Below are 17,781 nucleotides of genomic sequence, written 5' to 3'. Positions count from 1 at the left end.
CTTGTTTCTTAAAAAAAATATATTGCTTCATCTTCACCTTCTCAATTCTACAAACCTTTACCTGTCACCTCAAGCTGGTGACTCCTGTGTCTCCTCAGTGTGACAACTGACTCACAAGCAGAGCTTCAAGTGTTTTATCCACCTCTTCTTCCAGCCCCTGTTTCACCCAAGACCCTTAGAACCCTCCTTAAACAAAATCGATTATCCCAGCCTCACCCTTACCTTTTCTGCTACTTTCCAATGTGGCAGTGCTTGATGTTTGTCGTCATGACCCACTGCCAAAGCATTAGCACCAGGTTCTGGAACATGCAGGTTGTATGTAGCTCACAAGCTAACTGACCCCTTGTAATTCCCTTATGTGAGCCCTCTGTGTGCGGTCTTTGAAACACCTGTTCCCAATTTGCTGCACTTGCTGATTCTGACCTACTCACAACCCTACTCATGTATTCTCAATCTAGCCTGAGTATGAGGTTGTACCCCTTCCTTCCAAAACCTATTTTCTCTGGCATTAATGCCTTGTTCTGAAGGTAACACCCTCTCATCTAATGGAGAGGGTTCCATCTCTACCTCTAAAATTAGCCTTCTATACTCATCTCCTCCACCAATTCTCCTCTTCAAAATTACATTTCACCTCCCCAACTTGGGGCTGCAGCAATTTTGTTTCATTCCTCTAAAGGTCCCAGTGTTTTTCAAGATGTGATCCCCACCCACCTCCCTCTTATCAGCTGAAAGAGCTTGTGAAAAATACAGCTTCTCTAAATGCAGTATGGTATCCTGGATTTGATCCTGGGACAGGTAAAGAACATGAGTGGAAAACCTGATGAAGTCTGGAGTTAGTAGTAATGTGTCAACCTTGACTTTTAGTTTTAACAAATGTACCATGTCAACACGAGATGTTCACATTAGTGGGGAACTGGTAAGGGCATACAGAAACTGAGTTATTTTGGTGACTTTTTGTAAGTTTCTTTTTATAAAACAGCCTTTTGGGCCCCAGAACTAATGAATCTCAATTCCTGGGAATCTAAAATTGTAACAGGTATCCTAAATGATTAGTAGATTCAAATGGAAATCCTTGTCTTGTCAATTTCCTTTTATTTCTTGTCTGAACAGTTGCTTCTGCCTTGTTTCACTTATCTTAACCTGAGTTAATCCTTGAACTCTTCTGAATCCTAGGATTTAAGTACTGTTATCTGTTTTTCCCAGATGAGAAAACTGAATAGTAAGAGGTGGAGTGTCCAGGATCACAGAGCTCATAAAAGGTGAAGCTGGGACTTATATTCCCAATCAGCCTGGCTCCCAAGTCTATGCTTATAGCCACTCTGCATTAACCCTATTTCTATTCATGATGAGCTCAAGAGCTTTGTAACTAAATCAACCAAAAGCAGCATTCTCACCAATATTATCCTGGGCCCACCTATTTCTCCACCTTTCTAAGTCCAGCAGTCCCTCTTGCTTCAGCATGTGAACTTTGCCCTTTCCTTTCTGTCTTTCTTTGTTTATTTGTTTTGTTTTTTTGTTTTTGCTTTTTTTGAGATTGAGTCTCACTCTGTTGCCCAGGCTGAAATGAAGTGGTGCAATGTGGGCTCACTTCAAGCCCTGCCTCCCACGTTCACACCATTCTCCCGCCTCAGCTTCCCGGGTAGCTAGGACTACAGGCACCCGCCACCATGCCCAGCTATTTTTTTTTTTTTTGCATTTTTAGTAAAGACGGGGTTTCACCGTATTAGCCAGGATGGTCTCGATCTCCTGACCTCATGATCCGCCTGCCTCGGCCTCCCAAAGTGCTGAGATTATAGGTGTGAGCCACCACGCTGGGATTACAGGCATGAGCCACTGTGCCCGGCCCCCTTTTTTTCCACTGGAGGAATATGAGCAATGGGAAAGCATGGGGAAGATGTGCTGATAACAGTCCTGCATGCAGAAGGTGGGAGGTGCAGTTGCCCTTCCCTCAGGACTCAGCTCAACAACTATATTTTCTGGTCTGCTTCTCCCAGCTGCTTTAACTTACATACTAATGTAATCAAGTTCACAGTGCCCACCTTGACATGAAATTACATGCTCTCATACATTGCTAATTCACTTCTCACTAGATTTATGTGGTCTCCCTGAAACACTTTAAGCTCCTAATTACTGAGTCATGTCTCCCACATACTATGTCTCAGAGTATGATGCAGAATGCTGACATACCAGGCCTTAAAGTGAGGTGGTGTTAGTAGATTCGTGGCCAATCTTTATTTTGCCAAAGCAGCAGTCAGCAGAAAGTGGTGGGAAAATAGCATTTCAGGCTCAGTAAGCATCTGTTTAGATTACCAGGGAGAAGCCAACTCTCAGTTTGTACCTGGGCTTCCTGATGTGGATTTACAGCTCAACAGCAAGTTGTGGATCCAACAGCTGAATAGAAAAGTTTTGGGAGTTTCTGTCCTCCAACCAGATGCACAAAAAGCACCGCATCTATTCAGATTGTTTCAGCATAAATGGAGCATTTATAAAATGGAGGGCAATCTCAGGCAATGACTGTTCCCACGTATCTTCATTTCTTCAAGTGGATCATGAAACAATAACAGGATTGCTAGGAGAAACCTAGGAAGTATATTCAATTAAAACTTGTTTTAATTAGTTCTGCTTCTGTGATTGGAATTTGCTTGAGTTTAAGATTAATAAAATTTTTGCTGCTTATATTTTAAGTACATTTGAAAAATCTGATTCTAAAATTAAAATCCACATCTCTCCTTACATATCCTTAGGAAGCCGTGTATCTCTGCATGCAAACATGAAGAGAAAGAGACTTCTATGGCATCTCTTTATTTTCTTTGCTATTGCTTTAGTGCATTTTAAAATTAATGTACATTAATTGGGAATGAAGAAACAAAAGCACATTTCTTTTATCATACATAACTAATCTCCATATTTAACAAAAAATCATTATTTTACCTTTCTACAAATACAAGCAAAACTTTTTTTGCAAGTAATAAAGTTAACAGAAATATATGGGACTAACATAACAAAATACAGCTGCCATTCTACTGACTCTCAGGAAGAAAATAAAAACAAGACTTACCAAGATGCTCTGGGTTTTCTTTTGTTAGTGTTACAACTTCAGATTTATAATCTCATCTATATTATATAGATTTTAGCCATGATAATGTCCATCTGTGGTACATTGTCAAAAACAATGGGACTTCATGTTGATTCAAACTGTTTGTACAGGATGTACATTTTGTAGTTGTGTATCTACAGAATATATATAATGTAGATGAGAGATTTAGTGGCTTTTGATATGAGTTTGGTGCAGGTGGACTACTGAGCCAAGTGAGGTACATACTAATTCAGTAGTTTAAATGCAGGCATTCAATACTCTTTATGGTGTCCAGATACGTATAGTACCCGTCCCATGCAATGTATGCACTGTCATGTTAAATCCAGAACTTACACATCAGCCAGTGATATTTTATTTGTAGACAATCAACTTGAATCTTTAAATTATTACTGGTAGGTGATTATAAATCTGCTTTACCCTTTATCTAAAAAGCTAAATCACTGTGTCATAAAAATTTTCTTTTTCCAACCCCAGTTTCCATTACTTGGAGACATATTGCTGGTCAGCCAATTGAGTGGTGATACTTAGGGGAAAGACAGAAATAATTCCTGCCATCTGGATTTTTTCAGAATTGGGAAGGAAGAAAAACTATCCCCAAAGACAATGAAAATCCATTCTAGCAAGATGATGCAATGACCTGCAAAGAAAAATGCACTCCAGGCACACTCAGGGCCACAGTGAAGAGGCTCTCCAGAGGGTGGTCACTGAGTACTTCAATGAGCAGAATAGGGGTGAGAGGATCCATATGATAGGATATCATGACTTGACGCTAGAGTCAGGCATATTAACATTCCAGCCAGTACTGCCACACCCTGAGTGTGTCATCCTGAAAAGATTTGTTTTCTTATTTCAACTTGCATTTTTATTAAGTATTCAATGCATTTTATTGACAGATCTTGAAAGATAGGAAAATATTCTCAAAAAAAGTGACTATCACAAAAAATCTAATGATATATTTAATTTGTTGAAAATTCTTATTTTTATTTGTTCTTCTCCTGAGAATGTGTAATAAGTATCTGAGGTCTGTACCTTCCGGGGGTGGTTTCAAGCAGAATCTCAGGGCTTAGTTTTAGGGATCTTACTAGGTGAGAAGGAAAAATTCTTTTCCTTTATACCTGCAGAGAAATTAATATAGTTCCACAAGAAATTGTGGTAGGTCAATTGCTGATTTACAAAAAAAAAAAAAAAAATCAGTTTCTCTTTTTGTAGGGTGGAGTATTTGTGATAGTGGATAAATCTATTCTGTAGGTGGGTGCGGTGGCTCATGCCTGTAATCCCAGCACTTTGGGAGGCTGAGGCGGGTGAATCACCTGGGGTTGGGAGTTTGAGACTAGCCTGACCAACGTGGAGAAACCCCGTCTATACTAAAAATACAATATTAGCCAGGCGTGATGGTACACACCTGTAATCCCAGCTACTCAGGAGTCTGAGGCAGGAGAATAGCTTGAACCCGGGAGGCGGAGGGTGTGGTGAGCCGAGATCACACCATTGCACTCCAGCCTGGGCAACAATAGTGAAACTCTATCTCAAAAAACAGAACAAATAAAGAAAAACTAAATGAATAACCTTGACTGGAAATCAGAGACCTGAGCCCATTGACTGCAGGCTAAGGCCAATCTTGACCTGTCAAAGGAGTTCATGAATAGCACAGTCATTTCTTCCTGGGGAGCTTCCCCTGGAGCTGTCCCAGCCTGCTTAGAGCAGCCATTGAAGGAGCCTTTATACTGAGTGAAGCTACAGAGCCCTGGAAAGCTGGGAATCCACAGGAAGACATGGTGAGAGTTGAGATGGGAGGCAGGTTGTGATGTCCTCTGTGAGTGTGTAATTGTTATTATCCTGAGGCTGTTTCTTGATACTGTCAAATAAATTCAGATATAGGTAAGAAGTGACTTTATTCGAAAAGAGTATTGCAATGGGGAAAGCACCAAGCATCAGATCTACAATCATCTCAAGAGAGAAAATGTCTGTGTTTCATATGGAGGAGCAAACAAGATTAGAAGGAAGGTGGGAGAAAGAGAGGAGAATGGAGAATGGCAAAATCAGATTGAAGGGTAGAGAATGTTCCACCCTAAAGTCAGCCTTTTCTTAGGAGAGGCATAAAGGTGGAGTATATGTTAGCTCAGACTGAAGGTGGACCAGAGTCTGGGAGCCTGAGGAAAAGAGAGAAACATAAGCAAAGTTTATTTAACAAGTATTTAACAAGTATTTTGTTCTGAACACTGAAGACAAAGTTATTTGTTTATGAGGGAAAAATGAGAATTTAGAGAGTCTGTGAATTTGTGATATCTAAAAGAGGAAGCATCATCTAAGTCATAATGAAAAGGGTATTTATTTGCAGTAAGCTGTTCCTACAGAATACAAAGGATGGAGGGTTCTTAATCATGGCTGTTTATCAAGATTTACTACCCACCTCATTTTTCCCCGCCTTATTTTGTCCTATACATTTTTTTTCCATTTGGTTTTCCTGAGTTGTATCCTACATAATAACATGATAAACGTAGGTAAAGTTTCTCTGCTAAGTTCTGTGAGTAGTTTTATCGAATTATTAAACTTGAGCAAGGGGGTTATGGAAGTCCATGATTTATGGACAGTAGCTCAGAAGTATAGACGGAATCGTTGGAACCCAGGAGGCAAAGGTTGCCTCCTGAGATCACACCATTGCACTCCAGGGTGACAGAGTGAGATTCTGTCTCATAAAAAATAAATATTTTAAATAAAATCTTGTTTTAACCAATTATTTTTTGTATTCATGTAATTTTGTTAATATCAAAGACCCACCACTAGAAAGACCATTATAATTCTTAATCACACCCAACTAAAGTATACAACCTCATTTTCTAAAAGAAACACAAAGTTTCTGTTAACTAACCTTTCTACAACCTATGTAGATGATGCGCAACGTGCTTAAACTTTCTGTTTTGCCTAAATAGTTCTCTTTCTTGAACAACCTAGTCATTTTAGGAGAAAAAATTTACCACACAAAATGTCTTCTTATGTAAAATTGTTTCCTTTTCACCTTTACCAAAAATACCTCTTTATATCTTTAACTTTCTTACATCTCTTATTTCCTGGTTTCTTTTACCTTGTTTTATACATAACTTTTAAAGAAGCTTTGAATTAAACAGAGATATTTACCTTTAAATAAGAACATTTAAAAAATGTTTTCCTGTGTTTTTAAGTTGGAAATTACCTACTTAATATCTATTAATAATCTTAGATCCCTAATCATATGGCAAGTCTCTTTACAAGCATTTATTCCATTACACTTACCAGATTTTTTAATATTTTACCTTTTTTTTGAGATAGTTTCACTCTTGATGCCCAGGCCAGAGTGCAATGGCATGATCTTGGCTCACTGCAACCTCCGCCACCCCGGTTCAAGCAATTCTCCTGCTCCAGCCTCCTGAGTAGCTGGGGTTACAGGTGCCCACCACCGTGCCCAGCTAATTTTGGTATTTTTAGTAGAGATGGGGTTTCACCATTTTGGCCAGCCTGGTCTCAAACTCCTGACCTCAGGTGATCTGCCTGCCTCAGCCTCCCATAGTGCTGGGATTACAGACATTAGCCACTTTGCCCCCCCTTTACCTAGATTATTTATGAAAACTTTGATAGTCATTATTTAAATTGAATTCCCTGTTAATCATTTTTATAGTTGTGAATTTCAGATGTTTATTTGAGACTCTTAAGGTTAAATATAAGGGTATTTTTACCAATAATTTAGAATTTAGCTGTTTTCATTAAACCAAGATATTCCATGTCCTATTTATCAAAAATTACACAAGCAAAGATCATTCTGTCTTGGGCTGGGTTTTATACTTTTATAACCCTTATGGCAAATCTTCCAGTATTCTGCAGGAATAATCATGAAGTCACTTAATCAACAAATGCAAACAAAAATGCTAATAATTCTTACAACATTTCTAATATTATTTTGCCAATAACTTGAAAGCCAGCTTATTTATAAAAAAATTTACTTAAGTCACATGAACTTGAAAAACCATTTGACTAGTCTTTTTTATTGATAAAATGGTTGATTTATGCACTTGTATTTTTCTTTAAGACAACGAATTAGAGCTCTTTATTTATAGTAGAGAAACATTGTGTGCACAACACATAAATACGTAAACCTATTAGGCATGCTGACAGAAGTATGTCTTATAGATTCATAAGATCTCTTTTCTTTCCTATCCTAGACTTTTAAATTTTTTTGTCTTTTTATTTTTGTTTTTTATTTAAATGGGTTTTTGGGGAACAGGTGGTGTTTGGTTACATGGATAAGTTCTTTAGTAGTGATTTCTGAGATTTTGGTGTACCCATCATCTGAGCACTGTACATTGACCAATGTGTTGTATTTTGTCTTTCACCCACTTCCTACCATTTCCCCCAAGTCCCCAAAGTCCATTGTATCATTCTTATGCCTTCGCATCCTCATAGCTTACCTCCCACTTATCAGTGAGAACATATGATGTTTGATTTTCTGTTCCTCAGTTTCTTCACTTAGAATTATGGTCTCCAGTTTCATCCACATTGCTATGAATGCCATTATTTTGTTCCTTTTTATGGGTGAGTAGTATCCATGGCATAAATGAGGTCTATGGAATGCCAAGGCTACTGAAATTAGGTGGGTTAGAGACATGGGAGAGAGTAGATAATTCTTATTCTCTAGGTCCTCCCTGCTTCATGGGTGCAAGCTGCTTTGGCACTTATGGGTGGCACCTGCCAAGGTTGCCAGGACTCAGGGATCCAAGGATGGAAGTGGGAAAGAGGACACTCTTCCTTCTCTCACTCACATACCATGGGTATATCTGCTAGGAAGAGAAGGGAACCAGGCATGCCTGCTCCCTTCTTTCTAAATGGGTAGCCATTCATCTTCAGTCTGTGACCCTTTTGAATGCATCCTGAAACACTGGGACTCCTTTGATAAAAACATCTTTTCCTTTCTCCTCCTCTGTCCTCTCTTCACAGATAGGTAGTTGTGTCTCCATACTACGGGATGCTTTCCTCAGATGCATTCTCCATACTGGAAAAAGTTAATTTCCCAAACCTTCAACTGGTTGGCTTAGCACTGGGCTCAGGGAAAGGGAACCCAGAAGCCCAATATGCTGGCAAAAGGATCAAGTTTTGTTGTGGTTGTTGTCATTGTTGTTTTACCAGTTGGGCTTTTGGCTTCCCTCTCCCTGTGCAAACTGGTGAAAGGCCTTGGGACTTTTGAGCTGTCCTTACCCCTCCTCTTGTTTCCTTTTGATACATGTTTTCTAATAACCTGCTGTGTCTCTTCTTGCCTTCGGCCATCAAACTTTGAATGGTCAGGTAGCTGGAGCCTCAGACATTGGCCCCTTCTGCCAGGGACCCTTAGATAGGCCTCTGAGGGTACAGTTGAGTCCCCAAACTGCTCCTGATAGCAGGAAGCAGTATCCTTATTCTAACGGTAGTTAGATGTACTTCTTTAGAGGGAGGAATGAGGCAGCTGAGTAAAAAGGGGCCATCAGAGAACCTCCCACCAGCCTGCACACTGGGAGGAGTGTGCACTGGGGTGGAGCCTTGGGAAGTTTGTGATGGGGGGAGCCTGGCCCCTTCCCTTCCTGGGTGGAACCTGGAATTCAATCTGTGAAGCAGGATGCCTATGCTAGCAGGACTTGTACTGCTGAGGGGCCCTGGTTCCCCTTTATCCTTAATAAATTCCATTTTTCTCACCCTTCAAAGTGTCTGTGAGCCTAATATTTCATGACCGTGTGACAAGGACCCCGTCTTTAGCTGAACTAAGGAAAAGTCCTACAACATCTTTAAAAGGAAAAAAATGTTTCCCTTAACTGAATTTTTCCAGTCTGGAATGTTTTATGTTGGTCATTTATGCCTCATCATGCATTACCTGATAAAGAATCACCACAGCAAAAAAGTGTTTTTTTGTTTTTTTGTTTGTTTGTTTGTTTGGTTTTGGTTTTTATTTATTTATTTTTTTTTGAGATGGAGTCTTGCTCTGTCACCCAGGCTGGAGTGCAGTGGTGAGATCTCAGCTCACTACAACCTCTACCTTCCAGTTTCAAGCTATTCTCCTGCCTCAGCCTCCCAAGTAGCTGGGATTACAGGTATGTGCCACCACGCCCAGCTAATTTTAGTATTTTTAGTAGAAACAGGGTTTCACCATGTTGGCCAGAGTGGTCTCAGACTCCTGACCTCAGGTGATCTGCCTGCCTCGGCCTCCCAAAAGTGCTGGGATTACAGCTATGAGCTACCATGCACAGCCAAAAAACATAGTTCTTTAAATTTTATTTCAAAATGATTCATTGAAATAATTTTAATGTTGTTTTTATTTCTAACACTTGATACTAATGCTGGCTTTTTATTGAAGAAATATTGATTGAGCATTTAATAGCACTTATTATTTGGAACATATGTAGAAAATGGTTCCTGCTTTCTTGTTATTTATAGTCTAAAGAAAACCTGTGTAACCTCCTTTACAAAAACAAATATTTTATTTGTTTATATCTACCTTATAAAAATAATTTCAAAAAGATCTGACATTCTTGAATAAATTCTATATTTATTTTTGGTTTGATTCTCCATGATTGTGAGGGAATAAAAATCAAAAAAAACATTTTATATTCTGGTCTGAAAAATGTTGTCTCGACAGTTTTTTTAACTTACAAGTTTCAAGTTTCATGTCTTCGTTGTATTTTTAAAGATGCTATTTTTTTGAACTTACAATTTTTATTGAAATTGCCCCTTTAGAAGTCACTACTAGCTAGGGATAAAATTTTTGTAATTTACTAATTCATTATTAGGCTTATTACAGAGTCAATTATTCAATACTTTGTGTTGGCATACTTTCTGAAACATATTTTGATTTTAAATAATTTTGATGTCTTTCTAAGGGAAGGATTTTGAAACATGAGATACACTTAATAAATTGCAATTGTGTTGAGATATTTTGTAAACCAATTTAATAACTTAATAGTTTTAAAAGTTAAATAGACTGGGCTCAGTGGCTCATGCCTGTAATCCCAGCACCTTGGGAGGCCAAGGCAGGCGGATGACGAGGTCAGGAGTTCAAGACCAGCTTGCCCAACATGGCGAAACGCTGTCTCTACTAACAATACAAAAAATTAGCCAGGAGTGGTGGCAGGCACCTAATAATCCCATCTACTTGGGAGACTGAGGCAGGAGAATCACTTGAACCCAGGAGGTGGACATTGCAGTGAGCCAAGACCATGCCACAGCATTCCAGCCTGGGTGACAAGAGCGAAACTCTGTCTCAAAACAAAAAAAGTTTTAAATAAAATTTAAGAAAATGAGTAGGACACAGAGTATCAAACATTATCCAATGTTCAAATATAATGGAGCAAATAGGAAAATAGTTAGAATTAGTATTCCTTTTATAGTTAAGTTAACAAAGGTAAATAATTATTCATCTCCTGGCATCTGTTTTACTTGATTAAAACTATGGGTGACTAAAATTAAAATTAAATATATTAGAATTTCTACAAATATATTTTATTATATGTCTTGTGTTTTTTACAGGAATACATCTCCACTGACAGTGCTGCATTCCCATATCTATAATGAAAGAGTAAAATCTTGATCTCATTAATGGTTACTTAGTGAATGCAACATTGCTGCATTATTATGATTATTTCATGGAGTTATTAGTCTATTTGTATTTTCTTATAATTTAAACCCTTAGAATATTTGTAGTGTTCTTCATATGTGGAAAGATGATGCCCACGATTCGTACTGTATTTGATGACAAAACTTACTAACAGTAACTATCCATGTGCTTTTTTTCTAGAGAAGAGCAATCTAATCAGAATTATCTTTCATTATGCATGAATGCCCAACAAAGGTAGGGGCTTAAGTCCCTTTCAGTTTTGTGGAACTTATTTGTGCTTTCTCTGTCACTGTCAATTTTTTATTGTAAAGCTGTTATTTCATGTTAGCATTATATTTCATTTTCAATATGGTGTCTCTTTGTCAGCCATTTATCCAAACTCAGATCATTATGTTCCTTTGGTAGATTTTTTAGGAGAGCAATTGTTATCTGGAAAATCACCAGACAATATTAGCTATGTCAGTGTGAGAGTTCACAGAGCACGAGCATCACCATCTTGGAGAAGCCCTTCATTCTAAAGTTCACCTTGATGAAAAACCTCCTGAATCCAAAGGGCATCAGCCTAATGCCTAAGGTCAGCATTACCATAAACCACAAATACCATCCCTGACCAGAAACATTCCAAACCCCTCCCCAACCAGAGACATGCCAGCCCCGAGATAAGCCCCCTCTGGCTGGGAAGATGCCAGCCCCGAGATAACCCCCTTCTGGCCAGAAGGTATTAGCCTCAAGATAACCTCCTTTCCACCCAGAGACATTCCAACCCTGCCTTAAAACTTATCCCCCACACAGAAACATTAAGCTTGTGATAAGCCCCCCTTACCCTAAAATCAATATATACTGTTAGTCTGTAAAAGAGAATGCTTCTGACCGAAATCGTCCAGAAGCTCCTCTCCAGGTTATTTCTCTAAAATAAATCTGTCTTTAACTGTTGAGCCACATTTCGTGTTTCTTTCCTCTTTCTTTAACTCTTACATTTGCTGCGGAAACCCCAGGATGGGTTCTGGGGACAGAGAGTCTCTTGCAACCAAGGAAGCAGTGGGAAGTGGCAGCTCATCCTGAGTTAATTCCTGGATCCTGAGGGTCTCTGGCCATACTCTCCATCTTTTCTGTCATTTCAGTTTTTGACTGATTTGCGAGAGGAGGACAACTAACCTGAAGGGGACTGCAAGGCTCTGGCTGGGGCTATTCCCCAGGAAGTTCTCTAAACCCTCAGGTCTCCGGAATCCACCTCTGACTGCCCACAATGGGTATTTTGCTCTCTTCCCTCCTCTTCCTCCCTCATCCTCCCTTCTCTCTCTCTGTCTGTCTTCCTCGTGCAGCTCCAGTCAAAGAGGCCCTTTACCTATTCCAACCAGAACATCCAACATCAGATAGTCATCCAGCTGATGGGTAAGATCTGTCCTCCCCTGGCTTTCTTGCAGAATCTGGGAAAGTCAGGTCTGCTATCCTGGTCCTTGGAGGACCAGCAGGGCTAAGCTAGAAGAAATCTTGGGGACATCCAGTTTCTTCTCAGGTTGACCATTCTCTTTAGAAAGAGGACTCCAGGCCTCTGTCTTTCATCTGGGGATGCCTAGAACAAAAACAGACACCCTCAGCTTCTTCTCCCCAGTCCACATGGGTGCCAAACAATCCCACATTCCTACATCCTCTCCACTGGGCTATCTCCTTCAAAACCTTGCCAAAGTTGGCTTCTGGGGAAGCATAAAGCCAAAGCATTTAGTCTTTAGCCAAAGAATTGCAGCATGGCCTGGCCTCAATAAAAATTAGATAATGACAGCTGATGGCCCAAAAATGGCACCTTTGACTTTCAAATTCTCAGGGACCTTGACAGCTTTATAACCAGGAATATCAAATGGCAAGAGGTTCTCTATATTCAGGCTTTCTTCTACTTTAGATCTTGACCCTCCCTATGTCAAGTTTGCACCCCTCATAAAATACTTCTTCTCAATTAAATCCCTCCCTGGGTCTCTCCCTCCCCTGAAAACCCCTTCCTCCAAAACCCCTTCCATCAAAACCCCTTCTTCTGAAACCCCTTTTGACCTGGCAGATGAACTCCCCCCGTATTCCCATCCCCTGCATCTGCTCCTCAACTGTCTGAACCCTCTGCCCCAGTTGCCCCTCATGCCCCCAAGCCTTCAGCCCCAAACCCCACTCCTCCTCCTCCACCTGTTACCTGTTCAAAAACTACCACTCAAACCACCTCTGCCATTCTTCCTCTCCAGTAACTGGCTAGGGTTGAAAGCATTGCTCATGTTCACATCCCTTTCTCCATATCTGATTTGTTGCAGCTCAAACAGCATCTAGGATCTTTCTCTGAAAACCCCTCCTATGATCACAGGGAATTCCTGCATATAACCCAATCCTTTAATTTAACTTGGCATGACATTTATATAATTCTAACCTCCACCCTCACTACTGATGAAAAAGAGCATATGTGGTGTTCAGCTGAAGCCCACACAGATGGACTCCATAACAAAGCCCCTATACAAAATCCAGTGGCCAATGGCGCAGTCATCCATAGAAACCCAGATTGGACTTACCAACAGGGAGACAATGGCACCAGATGAAGGGACGACGTGATTACCTGTCTCCTCTCAGGGATGAACAAAAATGCCCATAAGGCAGTTAATTATGAAAAACTCAGAGAAATTACACAGGAACCCCAGGAGAATCTTGCCCTTTTCTTATCATGCCTCACTGAAGCCATGCTAAAATATATCAATCTGGATCCAGAATCTAGAGAAGGGCAAACTTATCCACCTCCAATTTATTTCCCAGTCTGCCCCAGATATCCAGAAAATATTACAAAAATTAGGGGAGTGTCCCCAAACATCTCAGTGGGACCGCCTAAATGTGGCCTTCCATGTCTTTAACAACAGAGATGAGGAACAAAAAATTCAAAAAGACAAACACCTCTGATTAAAATACCAGATGCTTGCTTCTGCTGTCCAAAAGTCAGTTACACAAAAGCCCCCCAATAACCCCAAGGGAAACTCCCTCACCTCTCCAGGAGTGTTTCATGTGTGGCAACAAAGATGTTAAAACAAAGGCTTGTTCTAACCCCTGGCCTCCAACAAACCGTGCCCAACTTGAAGTCTTTGGGGACACTGGAAAATGGACTGCCCCCAATGGGGACACCCTCCCCATTTGGGTGCGGCTCATAACCAGGCCCCCTGACTGTCACAGGAGGAAATGTCTTCACTGCTGGTGCTGACAACGGAAGATCCTTAGCCCCCATGTCCATTGAGGACCAGGATCCTTAGCCCCCATGTCCAGTGAGTCCACAGAACCCAGGGTAATTGGTACAGTATCCAGTAAGATTATTCTCTCTCTCCTGGATACTGGGGTGAGCCTATCAGTATTAACCAAATATCAAGGCCCATTAGAATGTTCATCCATTTCTTTTGTTGGCATGAAGGGCATACAAGAAACCCCATGCAAAACATTGCCCGTATACTGCTTATTTCAGGGAACCACCCTCACTCTTTCTTTGTCATTCCTCACTGTCCCACTCCTTTACTAGGAAGGGACATCCTACACAAACTAGGGGGAATCATTCATTTATTGGCCCTACATCAAAGCCACCCTAACTTATTATGTCAAAAACAAAACCCCTCCTCAGACTCTCCACATCACATAGTCTTAAAACCCAAATTCATCAGCCAGGTAAATCCCATAGTATGGAACACCAACTCCCCCATAATAGCTACCCATCATTCTCCAATTAAATTTCATTGAAGGATCTTAAGTGCTACATAGTGGCCCCACAATATCGCCTCAAACCTAATGGATTATGGGGACTCAAGCCCATCATATTCCAAGTTTTGGTTGCAAGTATTTTTTTTTCTTTGAGATGAGGTCTCACTCTGTCACCCAGGCTGGAGTGCAGTGGCACAAACTTGGTTCACTGCAACTTCCTCCTTCCAGGTTAAAGCAATTCTCCTGCCTCAGCCTCCTGAGTAGCTGGGATTACAGGTGCACACCACCATGCCTGGCTAATTGTTGTATTTTAGTAGAGATGGGGTTTCACCATGTTGGCCAGGCGGGTCTCAAACTCTTGACCTCAAGTGATCCACCTGCCTCGGCCTCCCAAGACTCCTAGTATTTTAATTTCCACCCATTCTCCCCACAATACTCCTATTCTCCCAATCAAAAAACTGGATGGCTCCTATAGACTGGTTCAGGATTTGCAACAAATCAACTCTGATGTTGTTCCTTTTTATCCTGTTGTCCCAAACCCCTACACCCTCCTATAGTGAATTCCTCCCAACACTAGCCATTTCTTGGTATTGAATCTCAAGGATGCCTTTTTATTATTATTCTACATCCCTCCTCTCAAAACCTTTTTGCTTTCACTTGGACTGACCCTGACACAGGCTACTCTTAACAACTCACCTGGACTGTGCTCCCCCAGGGGTTTAGGGACAGCCCTCACTATTTTGGTCAGGCACTTCAATTAGACCTCTCCCAGCTACCTCTACAACCTAGCATCTTGCTTCAGTATGTGGATGATTTACTTCTTTGCAGCCCCTCTCTAGAACATTGTAATCAACATACTACCAGGCTTTTAAGTTTTTTGGCTAAATGTGGGTACTTGGTGTCCAAAAGGAAGGCCCAATTAACATCTCCAAAAGTATCATACCTAGGATTAATCATAACTCCAAATACTCCATTACTTCCACCAGCACGAAAGCAAGGCATTCAACAAATCCCTTTTTCTAAAACAAAAAGGGACTTACTTTCTTTCCTTGGATTATCGGGATATTTCTGATTATAGATAGCAAATTTTGCCATTATTGCTAAACCCCTGTAGAAACACACGAAAGGAAAGCGTGACCAAACACTCACTCCCACCCCAGACCATTATCATGCTGTCTCTCACTGAAACGTGCCTTATTACAGGACCCTGCTCTAGGACTTCCAAACCCCTTGAAACCCTTACATCTATATTTACACAGTTCTCATAATCAGGCCCTTGGACTATTAGAACAGCCCGTGAGAGATTCCCTCCAACTGGTAGCATATTTTTCAAAACAACTAGGTGCCATTTAGAAAGGCTGGCCCCTTTGCTTAAAAATTTTGTCCACACCCTCTCTAATTATCCCTGAGGCACAAAAATTCACATTCTATGAACCCCTTCAGGTATTTTCTTCTTACAGTCTGCAAGACATGCTCAGCCATAATGCAATCACCTCCATCTCATGCTCTCTCATGCAGGCCTTACATGCAACTCTCCTTCAACTGTCTATCTCTCTTCATAGATGCTCCCCATTAATCCTGCCACTCTTTTGCCTTCAGCACGAATTTTAGACCCCAACCACCACTCATGCTCTGATTTAATTGAAAGTTCTTGGCCGGTTGCAGTGGATTATGCCTATAATCCCAGCATTTTGGGAGGCCAAGGCCAGTGGATTGCCTGAGCTCAGGAGTTTGAAACAGACCACCCTGGGCAACATGGTGAAATCCCATCTCTACTAAAAATACAAAAAATTAGCTGGTTGTGGTGGCAAGCTCCTCTAGTCCCAGCTACTCAAGAGTCTGAGTCATGAGAGTCACTTGAGCCCTGGAGGTGGAGGTTTCAGTGAGCCAAGATCACGCCACTGCACTCCAGTTTGGGCTACAGAGTGAGACTCCATCTCAAAAAAAGAAAGAAAAGAAAAGAAAAGTTCTCTCACCATGATTCACCACCTTACTTCCACTCACATAAATGGAGCCCCAGATTGGTTTATAGATAGCAGCACATCAAAAAACCCTCCCCTCCAAGCAGGATATGCCATCATTGAGGGATATCATGATGATACTCACTCTCTCCCACCTAGAAGAGTCATAGAGGCTGCCCCCTTGCCTTTGGGCACATCCTCCTTCTCCCAGCAAGCAGAATTAGTTGCCCTAATAAGAGCCCTAGCAAAAAGCACATAAGTTAATACATACACCAATTCTAAATATGCCTACAACATCATCTATTTTAATGCCCAAATTTGGAGTGAGTGGGGCTATCTTATGGCTAAGGGAATATCTATCATTAGTGGAAAACTAATCCATCATTTGCTTCCAGAAAAGTTTGTAGTTATCCATTGCAAAGGACTTCAATCAGATAAAAACATTTCATTAGGAAATCATTAGGCTACCTATTGGGCAAAACAAGCCTCAACCAATCATCCAATCCCCCAATACCTATTTCCTTCTATACAACATATCCCTTCTTTTATCCAGAACACCAAATTCAACAACTAGTCACAGCGGGGGCACAATTCAAGCCCCCATACTGGTTCATACAAAACAAATTAGTTGACTGGGTGCAGTGGATTATGCCTGTAATCCCAGCACTTTGGGAGGTCAAGGTGGGCAGATCATGAGGTCAGTAGTTCAAGGCCAGCCTGGCCAACATGGTGAAACCCCATTTCTACTAAAAATACAAAAATTAGCCGGGCCTGGTGGTGCGCACTGGTAATCCCAGCTACTCGGGAGGCTGAGGCAGGAGAATCACTTGAACCTGGGAGGCAGAGGTTGCGATGAGCCGAGATCATGCCATTGCATTCCAGCCTGAGCAATAGAGTGAGACTCTGTCTCAAAACAGAACAAAAGAAAAACAAACAAACAAAAAACAAATTAGTCCTACCTGACCCTGAAAAACTACTGTTGTATGGGGACCTTATCTTACAATATTTCTTAAGCTCCCATATACGCATAAGCCCAGATATAAAGGAACAGCTAAAAGCCATTTCCCATCAATGTTCTATTTGCTGAAAGGCTTCACCCCACTCCAACAGTAAACCTTCTTTCCCAAGCCAGGGGACACCTTCTAGGACAGGATTGGCAAATTGATTTTACCCATATGCTCCTAGTAAAAAAGATTTGATTTCTTTTAGCTCTGGTTGATACCTTTTCAGGATGGGTCGAGGCTTTTTCCAAAACCAACAAATGGGCTTCTACTGTCGCCTCCAAATTAATAACAGAAATCATCTCCACGTTCGGGGTGCCTCTTTCTTTTCAATCTGACAGTGGTCCTGAATTCATCTCTCAAATTACTCAAACACTTGCACAAGCCCTACAAATTGCCTGTAAGCTATGCATC

Source organism: Pongo pygmaeus, chromosome 8 (genome assembly GCF_028885625.2).
Source record: "Pongo pygmaeus isolate AG05252 chromosome 8, NHGRI_mPonPyg2-v2.0_pri, whole genome shotgun sequence".
NCBI lineage: Eukaryota > Metazoa > Chordata > Mammalia > Primates > Hominidae > Pongo > Pongo pygmaeus.
Note: the sequence above shows the minus strand (reverse complement) of the source record.